The 12,883-nt window shown below is 40.8% G+C and overlaps 1 long non-coding RNA gene across 1 annotated transcript in view; it reads left to right on the plus strand.

Moving 5' to 3' along the window:
* The window catches only part of LOC147358411 (uncharacterized), a 39,796-nt gene extending 27,792 nt beyond the window's left edge, over positions 1-12,004 (plus strand). Inside the window, exon 2 of the long non-coding RNA XR_015142253.1 lies at positions 5,202-12,004. This is a non-coding gene — a long non-coding RNA (uncharacterized LOC147358411). The remainder of the gene's footprint in view (positions 1-5,201) is intronic.
* Positions 12,005-12,883: the final 879 nt, after the last annotated feature.

Consider the following 12,883-nt stretch of genomic DNA (forward strand, 5'->3'; position numbering starts at 1 on the left):
TTATTATACAACTGAAGGCTTGTAACCTTTGATCAACCTCTTCCCATCCCTGCCACATCCCCCGCACCCTGCAACCAGGCCCCTGGTAACCTCCATTCTTCTAAGTTTCTATGTCTGATTTCTCTTTTTTTTAAAGTGAGATCATACATTATTTTTCTCTGTATGACTAATTTCACTTAACATAATGTTCTCTAGGTAAATCCATGTTGCTGCAAATGGGTAGGATTGCCTTCTTTCTCATGGTTGAATAATATTCCATTGTATATGCATATTATATCTTTTTAATCCATTCATCCATTGATTAAATGCTTAACATTTATCTTATCTTGGCTATTGTGAGTAATGCTGCAATGAATAGGGGAGAGCAGATATTTTTTGAGATTGTGATTTCATTTCCTTTAGATATATCCCCAGAAGTAGGAATGCTGGATCATATGATAGTCCTATTTTTAATTTTTTGAGTCATCTTTATATTTATTCATAATTGCTATAGCAATTAACATCTTCACCCACAGTGCACAAGGGTTTCCTTTTCCTCACATCCTTTCCAACACATCTTTTGTCTTCTTGATAAAAGCCATTCTAACTGTTGTGAGGTGATATATATTGTGGTTTTGAATTGCATTCTCCTGATAATTAGCAATGTCATGCACTGGTTTATATACCTGTTGGCCATGTCTTCTTTGGAAAAATGTCTATTCAGGTCCTTTGTGCATTTTTAAAATCAGTGTATTCTGTGTATACATGTGTGGGCATGTATGTGTGTGTGTGTGTATGCATGTGGTTTGTTGTTTTGTTCTGTTCTTATTTCCCTTATTAAGTGATAGGAGTTTATTATGTATTTTGGATATCAATCCTATTAGATACATGATTTGCAAGTATTTCCTCCAATTCCACATGTTGCCATTTCATTTTGCTGATTGTTTTCTTTCCTGTGCAGAAGCTCTTCAGTTTGTTATAGTCTCACCTGTTTGTTTTTGCTTTTGTTGCCTGAACATTTGGTATCCTATCCAGGAAATCATTGCTAATGCCAATGTTAAGGAGTTTTCCTCTATGATTTCATCTAGGGGTTTTATGGTTTCAGGTCTTACATTCAAGATTTTAATCTATTTGGAATTAATTTTTGTGAGTGGTATATAATAGGAGTTCATTTACATTCTTCTTTGTGTGGATATATAGTTTTCTCAATACCATTTACTGAAGAGTCTATCCTATTCCAACTGTGTATTTTTGGTGCCCCGGTCAAAGAGTAGTTGACTATATATGTGTGGGTATCTATCTGGACTCTCTATTGTGTTTTGCTGGTGTATGTGTCTGTTTTTATGCCGGTACTATACTGTTTTGATTGCTACAGCTTATGATATAATTTGAAATCAGAAAGCGTGATGCTTTAAGCCTTGTTCTTTCTCAAGACTGCATTGGCTCTTTTTGGTCTTTGGTAGTTCCATGAAAATTTTAGCATTGGTCCTTCTCTTTCTGTGGAAAATATCAGTGGAATTTTCACACGGATTGCATTGACTCTGTATATTGCTTTGCGTAGTATGGACTTATCAGCACTATCAATTCTTCCAATCCATGAACATGAAAGATATTTCCACTTGTGTCTTTCTCAGTTTCTTTCATCAGTGTCTTGTGGTTTCCAGTGTACAGTGTTTTACCTCCTTGGTTAAATTTATTCCTATTCCTTGGTTAAATTCATTGTTTTTGATGTTATTGTAAATGGGATTCTTTCCTTAATTTCTCTTTCTGATAGTTCATTTTTGGTGTACAGAAATGCAATTGATTTTGTAAAATTGCTTTTTCCGGGATAGATGTGCCATGTAGCTTGTGGAATCTCTGTTCCCTGACCAGGAACTGAACCTGGACTTTGAACTGAACTATGGCAGTGGAAGTCCCAAATCCTACACTAGGCCACCAGGCAACTCTCCGTATACTGCTTTTGTGTACTGCAATTTTCCTGAATCTGTTAGTTCTAACAGGTTTGTTTTTTTTTTTTTTGGTGGAGTCTTTAGGGTTTTCATTTTTAAAAATTTATTTATTTTTTAATTGAAGGATAATTGCTTTATAGAATTTTGTTGTTTTCTGTCAAACCTCAACATGAATCAGCCATAGGTATACATATATTGTATGTATAAGATCATGCCATCTGCAGAAACAATTTTACTTCTTCCTTTCTGATTTGGATATATTTTATTTCTTTTTCTTGCCTAATTGCTCCAGTTAGGACTTCCAGGGTCACTATGTTGAATGGAAGTGGCAAGAGTGGGCATTTGTAATTTGTTCCAGATCTTAGGGAAAAAGCTTTCAGCTTTTCACTGTTTAGTATGATGTTAACTGTGGGCTTGCTACATATGGCCTCCATTATGTTGAGGTACATTTCTTCTATATCTAATTTGTTAGGGATTTTTTTAATCATGAGGTTTTGAATTTTGTCAAATGCTTTTTCTGCATCTATTGAGATGATTATTTTATTCTTCATTCTTTTAGTGTGAGGTATCATATTTATTGATTTGCATTTGTTGAATTATTCTTGCATCCCAGGGATAAATCCTACTTGATCACGGTGCTGTTTGATTTCTGTGTGCTGGTATTTTGTTGATAATTTTTGCATTTATATTCATCAGTGATATTAGACTCAATTTTCATTTCTTACAAAGTCTGTGTCAGGCTTTGGCATCAGGACAATCTGGTCCTATAAAACAAATCAAAAAATGAAAGTGTTGCCTCCTCTTTAGTTTTCCGGAATGGTTTGAGAAAGACTAGTATTAATTCTTTAAATGTTTGGTAGAATTCACCAGTAAATTCATCAAGTTCTGGCTTTCATTTGATGGGACTTTTTGATAACTAATATAATCTTATTCACTATTGGTTTACTCAGATTTTCTATTTCTTCATCATTCAGTTTTGGTAGATTGTATCCTTTGCATTTTCAATTACAATGTGAAGGATTTGCATTAAGCCATGTTTTTAAAATGAAGTCATGGTTTTATGAAAATTCATCCTACCACAAACTCCAAACTTCTGAGATCTTGGAGAATCTACTTTTTCCCTGGTCTGAGCCTTTGGGATGCTCTGCATCATTTTCCTTGCTGCTCTGTTATCTTTTTTTTTGATGGGATTCAAACTGTTTAAAGCAATATACATTCAGTCAGAGTTCAGTGAAGAAAATAGACTGAGAATTTTAAGTAGAAATGGATTCAATTCAGGGGATTAAGAGCTTATAGAACTGTTGTAAAGGATAGAGGAGTGGATGTCTGGTGGGTACCACTAAATTATTTCAAAGTCATCCTTCAATAGCTATGATCCAGAGGTTAGAAAGCTGATGCCCCCCTGCTTTTACCATAAGTGGTTCTGGCATCCATGCAGCTGGTGATTGGACATTGGAATGAGGAGTCCAGTGGCTGAAATGCCTCTAATCACTCATGTTTCAGTCATATTGCTGCTTCACACAAAGGCATTATTGGAGGAACCTAATTTACTTCTAGAACCATACCTTCAAGAGTGTCTGGGAAATGCTGATTTCTCTTTTCTAGCTCCTGAGTTACAGGGAATGGGGAGTTAGCACCAACAATTCTATTCAGCACAAATAGTATTCAAATGTCATTTTACTTGATGTATTAGTCAAAATAGGCTTTGCTGTGCTGTAATAATAAATAATGATAACTTTTTTTAAAGAAAAATTTTAATTTTTAATTTATTTATTAACACCAAAAATATTTTGTATTGGAGTATAGCTGAGTGTTGTGGTTAACTTTCACATTCTGATGATTTAATATAATAAATATTAATTTCTCACTCACTAAGTATCTGATGCAGGCTGGTTAGCCCTCCTTTTTCTTCTAGATATACTATCTAGAACAAATGACCTTTAAGACATTGAGATAGGGGAACAGAGAAATGGAGGACACATATCATCCAGTATCTGCTTCAGCTCAGGAGTGACACATGTCAATTAGGCCCATGATCAATGGCCAGAGCTAGTTACAAGTTGGGGCCAGAGCTAGGCCCCAACCTAGCTGCAAAGCAGGTTAAGAAATGTAGAGTAGGAGGACTTGGAAATTTGGTGAATGCTTGCTATCACTCGTGGTAAAAACAGGAAGTGCTTGGCTTCAAAATCAGGGTGAGCCTGCCTTTCAATCTCCCTTTCCCTCTGTGAAAGACCTTGAAGACAAAGATTCCAGGGTTCCTTAAATACCAAGATAAATACATTGCATATGAAAGGATTTAGAACTATACTCTAGTTATCTGTGTGACATTTTTGGGGAATTAGAAGAAGATTTCCTTCTCCATAAGTATCTCTCTCACTGACCTAACCAGGCACCTAAAATTTCCACCATTAATATTATTTTTGTGTGTGCTCCCTCAAGCATATGCATGTTTTAAATAAGTTAAGGCAATAAGTAATCTTGGATTACACCAGAGTGCTTTCAGGGAGCAGGGATCAAGGTGTAGGAGAATTGGACTGATGCCATGCACAGGAGAAAGAGAGAGGAAAACTGGCACCAGTGAATCCCACAGATCAGCAAGAGCGTCTTGGGAATATAGGCCAGGAGGCTGGGAGGAAGTCGACTGGGCTCCCCAAGGAAAGGTAGAAGGGGGTTTTAGGCAGATTATTCATATGACACCTTTTCCAAGGGCTTGGCCTATTTTGGCCTTCAGGGTGGTCACATCTTCACCCAGCTGCATCCAATAAGGTCACAAAGATGTTTTTGGACCAAGCCTACTTTTGCAAGATAAACTCAGGTGAATCTGCCCAGCTAGACTGTAGTGAAGACAAGTGAGGCTGCAATGAGGTGTTTTCCTCTAAATCTAGAGCTGTTGGGCTTGGCATCCCAAGATTGACTTTAAATCTAAACTCTCTTATTGTCACTCCTGTGGACTTTTAAAATGCACCTTAAAAAAAAAATGCAAGTAGTTATGTTGCAATGGGCTAGTTATGTTTTTGCATCTCTGCTGGCAGGATTAAATGAGGAATGCATGTTAGGCATATAGTAGAGAACCAGTGGATGCAAGCTGTGTTCCCCCTTGTGGGTCACGTTGATCTCTCCATCTGTGAAATAAAGTATTATATAATACCTCTCTCTGGAGCTTTACGTCTCCACAGTCATCTCAAGGATCAGAGGAGGTGAGGAGAAGGCTGAGTTGGGGGAAATCTTCTGGACTTTCCACTCTCATTTTATTTGTTTATTAAAAAAATGCAGAGTACATCATGAGAAATGCTGGGCTGGAGGAAGCACAAGCTGGAATCAAGATTGCTGGGAGAAATATCAATAACCTCAGATATGCAGATGACACCACCCTTATGGCAGAAAGTGATGAAGAACTAAAGAGCCTCTTGATGAAAGTGAAAGAGGAGAGTGAAAAAGCTGGCTTAAAGCTCAACATTCAGAAAACAAAAATCATGGCATCCGGTCCTATCACTTCATGGTAAATAGATGGGGAAACAGTGTCAGACTTTATTTTTCTGGGCTCCAAAATCACTGCAGATGGTGACTGCAGCCATGAAATTAAAAGACGCTTACTCCTTGGAAGGAAAGTTATGACCAACCTAGACAGCACATTAAAAAGAAGAGACATTACTTTCCCAACAAAGGTCTGTCTAGTCAAGGCTATGGTTTTTCCAGTGATCATGTATGGATGTGAGAGTTGGACCATAAAGAAAGCTGAACGCTGAAGAACTGATGCTTTTGAACTGTGGTGTTGGAGAAGACTCTTGAGAGTCCCTCGGACTGCAAGGAGATCCAACCAATCCATCCTTAAGGAGATCAGTCCTGGGTGTTCATTGGAAGGACTGATGCTAAAGCTGAAACTCCAATACTTTGGCCACCTGATGCAGAGAGCTGACTCATTTGAAAAGACCCTGATGCTGGGAAAGATTGAGGGCAGGAGGAGAAGGGAATGACAGAGGATGAGATGGTTGGATGGCATAACTGACTCGATGGACATGGGTTTGGGTGGACTCCAGGAGTTGGTGATGGACAGGGAGGCCTGGCGTGCTGCGGTTCACGGGGTCGCAAAGAGTCGGACATGACTGAGTGAACTGAACTGATTTTTGATATGGGCCATTTTTAAAGTCTGTATTGGTTTGTTGCAATATTGCTTCTGTTTTATGTTTTGGTTTTGCCCTGAGGCATGTGGAATCTTAGCTCCCTGATTGCACCTATCCCCTGCATCGGAAGGCAAAAAGTCTTAACCACTGAACCACCAGGAAAGTTTATCCACTCTTATTTTAAGCTAGAGCCATTCTAGGTAAGATTTAGTTTGGAAAAAATGTATTCTGTTGGTGAAATGAACTCTGAAACTCTGTGGACTGGGGATTCCTGCAATCTCTTCCTTCTAACATGTTATAATCGTGAGAGAAATGTTTCTGAAAATACCTTAAAAATGACAACACACTATACAAACATAATGCTGTATTATTATCAGTGTCTCTTTCCGATTAGATCTTAGTTTGAAATTTGGTTATAATAGATTGCAGTATCAGCTTCCATAACCCCCGTCAGTTCAGTCATTCAGTTGTGTCCAACTCTGCAATCCCACGGACTGCAATGAGCCAGGCTTCCCTGTCCATCACTGACTCCTGGAGTTTACTCAAACTCATGTCCACTGAGTCGGTGATGCCATCCAACCATCTTGTCTTCTGTCGTCCCCTTCTCCTCCTGCATTCAATCTTTCCCAGCATCAGGGTCTTTTCCAATGAGTTAGTTCTTTGTATCAGGTGGCCAAAGTATTGGAGTTCCAGCTTTAGCATCAGTCCTTCTGGTGAATATCCAGGACTGATTTCCTTTAAGATGGGCTGGTTGGATCTCCTTGCAGTCCAAGGGACTCTCAAGAATCTTCTCCAACACCATAGTTCAAAAGCATCAATTCTTTGATGTTCTGCTTTCTTTATAGTCCAACTCTCATATCCATACGTGACTACCGGAAAAACCATAGCTTTGATGAGATGGACCTTTGTTGGCAAAGTAATGTCTCTTCTTTTTAATGTGCTGTCTAGGTTGGTCATAACTTTTCTTCCAAGGAGCAAGCGTCCTTTTAATTTCATGGCTGCAGCCACCATCTGCAGTGATTTTGGAGCCCCAAAAAATAAAGTCTGACACTGTTTCCACTGTTTCCCCATCTATTTGCCATAAAGTGATGGGACTTTATGCCAGCAAATTTGGAAAACTCAGCAGTGGCCACAGGACTGGAAAAGGTCAGTTTTCATTCCAATCCCAAAGAAAGGCAATGCCAAAGAATGCTCAAACTACTGCAAATTGCGCTCATCTCACACACTAGTAAAGTAATGCTCAAAATTCTCCAAACCAGGCTTCAGCAATACGTGAACCACGAACTTCCAGATGTTCAAGTTGGATTTAGAAAAGGCAGAGGAATCAGAGATCAAATTGCCAACATCCATTGGATCATTGAAAAAGCAAGTGAGTTCCAGAAAAACATCTAATTCTACTTTATTGACCACACCAAAGACTTTGACTGTGTGGATCACAACAAACTATGGAAAATTCTTAAAGAGATGAGAATACCAGACCATCTGACCTGCCTCCTGAGAAATCTGTATGCAGGTCAAGAAGCAACAGTTAGAACTGGACATGGAACAGATTGGTTCCAAATCAGGGAAGGAGTACGTCAAGGCTGTACGTCAAGGCTTTGATCTCTGATTCCTCTGTCTTTTCTAAATCCAGCTTGAACATCTGGAAGCTCATGGTTCACATACTGTTGTAGCCTGGCTTGGAGGATCTTGAGCACTACTTTGCTAGCATGTGAGATGAGTGCAGTTGTGTGGTAGTTTGAGCATTCTTTGGCATTGCCTTTCTTTGGGATTGGAATGAAAACTGACCTTTTCCAATCTTGTGGCCTCTGCTGAGTTTTCCAAATGTGCTGGCATATTGAGTGCAGCACTTTCACAGCATCATCTTTTAGGATTTGAAATAGCTCAACTGGGATGCCATCATCTCCACTAGCTTTGTGTGTAGTGATGCTTCCTAAGGCCCACTTTACTTCGCATTCCAGGATGTCTGCCTCTAGGTGAGTGATCACACCATTGTGGTTATCTGGGTCATGAAAACCTTTTTTGTATAGTGCTTCTGTGTATTATTGCCATCTCTTCTTAATATCTTCTGCCTCTGTTAGTTCCATATGATTTCTGTCCTTTATTGTGCCCATCTTTGCATGAATTGTTCTCTTGGTATCTCTGATTTTCTTGAAGAGAACTCTAGTCTTTCCCATTCTATTATTTTCCTCTATTTCTTTGCATTGACCACTGAGGAAGGCTTTCTTATCTCTCCTTGCTATTCTTTGGAACTCTGCATTCAAATGGTATATCTTTCCTTTTCTCTTTTGCCTTTAGCTTCTCTTCTTTTCTCAGCTATTTGTAAGGCCTCCTCAGACAGTCATTTTGCCTTTTTGCATTTCTTTTTCTTGGAGATGGTCTTGAGTTGTTTGAAGTGAGATTGCTCAAGATAAAGTGAGATGCTCCTATTTTCTTTTTCTAAGAAGGAGTATATTTTTTCAGTTCAACTTAATGTATTTATTGTTACTGCTATGATATATATGATTAATATATTGGATGCTCCCTCTCTGTTTCTGTCTCTTTCTTTTATCTCAAAAGGTTGGATGGCATCACCGACTCAATGGACGTGAGTTTGAATAAACTCTGGGAGTTAGTGATGGACAGGGAGGCCTGGCATGCTGTGGTCCATGGGGTTGCAAAGAGTTGGACACGACTGAGTGACTGAACAGAACTGATATTTCTGAACAATTTAGAAATGCTTTAATACTTATACAAAGTTTCAAACCATGAAACAAATATCAAATATTGCTAATGGATAAGTGAATTGAGCTTCCCAGATAGCTCAAATAGTAAAGAATCTGTCTGCTATGCAAGAGACCTGGGTTCAATCCCTGGTTTGGGAAGATCCCCTGGAGAAGGGCATGCCAACCCACTCCAGTATTCTTGCCTGGAAAATTCCATGGACAGAAGAGCCTGGCAGGCTACAGTCCATGGGGTCACAAAGAGTCAGACACAACTGAGTGACTAACACACACACACGTATACCTGAATTATGGTAAAAGTATAGAACAGGGATGGAAATGATGAATTCTTAATTCAGGAAAATGCTGAAAACAAATCAACAGCTAGAAGCCAGTCATGGCATGGAGCAAGTAGTTGACAAACAATGCTGGATGAATGAATGATTCATTCTCTCTGGGGAGGGTGAGGAGTAAGGGATTAGGGATGGGTGCAGAGACTTCGGTTTTAATATTTTATGTCTTAGCCTGAGCTTTTGCTACCCAAGCATTTGTAATATTATACTACTTCTCTCTGTTGGAAATATTTCATAGTTAAAAAAACTAAATCCAGGTTCTGATGTGTGCTTTCAAAGAGCTCATAGGTTAGAATTAGAATTGTTGCAACTAGCTCACATTCATCACCCCAGCCCCAGCACTTTTTGGCTATGTGTCTTGGGCAAATTATTCACCTTCTCTGAGACACTGTCCTTATCATAAAATAGTGATAGAAGAGTTTCCACCTCACAGAGTCCTTCAGACGAAAGGTGCAATCAATAGCTAGTACTGAGTGCCTGGAATATAGTAAGTGCTCAGAGCTATGTCCACATAGCATCTCAGGTCTGCCCAGCAACCCTATGAAGATGTGGAAACAGACTCAGGTAAGAACTGGAAAATGATGTTGCTGGGGTTTGAACGCAAACACCACCCTTCATATTAACCAGTCTGAGTGCTAAAGGCATTGTAAAGTGGAATTTACCTGTCACCTCTATTTCCCTATCTTTTCTCTCCCTGTGTCCTCTAGACATATAGCACAAATGGGATTCTACAGTATTGGTCACCACACTGTAAGCTCCTTGAGTTAGCATAGTTGCTCCAACTCTGTCCTGTGGCCAGTCTGTGTACCTTGCAGCTTTCTGTTGTCAGAAGGGAGCCCTGCTCTCCTCCCAGACCCTGCCACCAAAGCCTGCCTTCCATTCCCAGGATGCCCCTGGGCACCAGAGGCAGAGAACAACCTGCTGTGTCTTGAGCTTGGCAGCCATCTTGGCTGGTGTTAAAGAGTAATTAAGTCATCCACGGAATGACTTAATTCCTCTATCCAGTGGTGGAGGCTGAGGTTGTGGTTCAGAGCAGGCTGGGTCAATGCCAAGGCTACTTTGGCTTCATCTAATTCACATCCCTCACATTCCTCTCTACAAGGATAGGGACAGGGAGAGGTGAACCAATCCTGGTACGAGAAGGCTTGGCCTGGAGCTTGTCTCCTCCTCTTACTAGCTGTGGAAATTCGGACAAGTAACAACCTCCCTGAGCTGATATTTCCTCATCTTAAAATGATGATAGTAATCTTTTCTTACCTCAGGGTTGTTGAGCAGTGCAAATGATATAATGAATTGAAAACCTCTAATGTGCTTTGCTCTGATGAGTCCGATAGTATTCTATAGTGGGAGGTGGAAGTGGGAACAGGAGCAACTGGGGGCTAGACTTTGCTATCAGCCCCCCTGGACACCAGCTCCTCTGTTGGCTCAAAGCCATCTCTCAGAGCAAACCAGGTGGATTGTCTTGAACCCTCCACTTTGTCAATATCCTCACCTGTCCCTTGGAGGAGAAAATGGCAGCCAATTCCAGTATTCTTGCTCAAAAAATCCCATGGACAGAGGAGACTGTCGGGCTATAGTTCAAACAGTCACAGAGTCAGATGCGACTAAGCATGTGTGCATAACACCTTTCCCTGAATTTAAATTTTGGAACTGGATTGTAATGAACAGGGGAAGGGGTAGTCAGGTGATGTTATGAACTGGTGTTTTAAGAAAATCCAGGGTTCTCTTGGAAGAAGAATCATCATCAAGGGGGATGGATATAGACATGGAAGTGATGTGATTTTTGGTAAGTGGCTTAACCTCTATGAATCTGATTTCCTCAGCTAAAAACCAAGGAACATAATACTTTACTTGTAGGACAGTTATAAGGATCAATTGAGAGCATGTATGGAGATGCAAAATGGCAACCCCCTCCAGTATTCTTGCCTGGAGAATCCCATGGACAGAGGAACATGGTGGGCTACAGTCCATGGGGTCACAAAGAGTCAGACATGACTGAGCAACTGAGCATGTGTACACACACATACACGTGGAGATGCAAATTGGGCCTGGTAGGTATTAAACACTCAATAATAGGAGCTGCTAATAGCTAGTAGTCACTGAACAGTGGGCTGCCTTCTGTGAAAACAGACCCATCATGCTCTGAAGCCATCTCTTTCCATTTCTTTCTTTCTAAGGCTTTTCTGGATGTTCATTTGACCTAGATTTCTGCTGTGCACAAATATTGAGAGTGAGGGCCCCTCTCATGGGATTTGCACGAGATGGCCTTGAGGGGCTGCTGTAAGGTGCTGGTGACTCTCAATGGTCTCTTCAATGGACTCTCAATGGTGCTCACTCATGAGGGCTGAGGGGAGTGAGTATGTCTGAGAACATCTGATGCCTGGAAGCGCAGAGATCTGCACACAGAATGTCATGCCATTCAAGTTGGAATTAATGTTCTAGACACAGAAGTAGGGACTGCAGGTAGGATAGTGAACATGGCTTGGCTCCCTCCTTATTAGCTTTCAGTCTTTTAAGTGGAACAGATATATAAATTCAGTTGGGTGAGGGCTCTGAACTCACAGGCTTGTAGGGGAAACAATTAAGTCAATTCAATAGTCTAAGAGCTCTGATTCAGTAGGTGGGCTGCCCACATATGTGGACTAGTAGGAAGTCTACTGATCCTGGGCATCAGGAATCTTAGGGTTTTGGCCCAGGCTCTGCCACTGATATACCCTTGGGCAGATCCCTTCCAGCTTTTGGAAATGAGATGAACTTTATGGGCCCTTATAACATGTACAAAACTTCTTTTTTTTTTTTTTTTGGTCATGTGGAGATTTTAGAACTGGGGAATAGCCAACATTCTGGTTTAAAGTATGAATTGGACAATTTCAATAAAGAAAGAGGTTAAAGAGGACAAACCTGCATCTGTGTAATGTTTTGTGTTTCTTCAAGAAAGTGTAACATCTTTGATTGACAACTCCTTGGCTCAGCCAACGTGGAGACTTTTAGGAAAAATTGCCACTAACTAAAGAAGTGATGAAAATGACTGTGAGAAACCAAAAGGAAAAGAAATCTTCCTCAAAATCCCTGCCCCAAATGGAGAAAGTGTTTCTGCTGATGGAGAAAGTGAATCTGGGCATCCAGGGTGAGCCCAGGGGTCTTAGGAATGGACTGGCTGAGCAATAGGTTGGTTTTTATCTTAATCTACATGTCTACATGGCTTCTCCCAAAGGGGAGCTTCTTCTCTTGGGCATGTCATCTTTCAGCAAGTACTGGTGAAGAAATTGAAATCCCATGTGGTCCTTCCAGCAATCCTGGTGGATGGGAAATAAAGGGATGATGGCCAGTAAGAGACGGCAGTGCGCCCAGGGACCAAGAAAGGCAAGCAATCTTTCCCACTCTTGGGTAGATTTCCCCGTGGGCACTGCAACCGCGTGAGAGGGGCTGCCTCATGGAATCTGTGACCATAGCTTGGGGGTTCAGCTATTGCCACAACCCTGGCCAGCAGGGAGGGAGTGGAGGAAATTAATCGCTTATGTTTCTCTCCTCATGCTTCCCAGTCTCCTCTGGGACCTCCCATTGGCCAACTGTAACTTGAAGGCAGAGGACAAAGGAGGCTGGCAATGCAGTCCATGGAGCTCGGCTTCTTGAGGCCCAGCAGGGCCTGGTCTACAGGAGAGAATTCACAGAGCTGGGAAGGACAGCAGAATCTATACCAAACAAGAGGCTCTTCCAACTCTCACAGCCTTGGGACCAATAAACCAGGTCCCCATTGAGCAGTTCACTGACTCAAGGGA

Source organism: Bos grunniens, chromosome 15 (genome assembly GCF_055505025.1).
Source record: "Bos grunniens cultivar Pamir isolate PY7600 chromosome 15, Bosgru_T2T1.0, whole genome shotgun sequence".
NCBI lineage: Eukaryota > Metazoa > Chordata > Mammalia > Artiodactyla > Bovidae > Bos > Bos grunniens.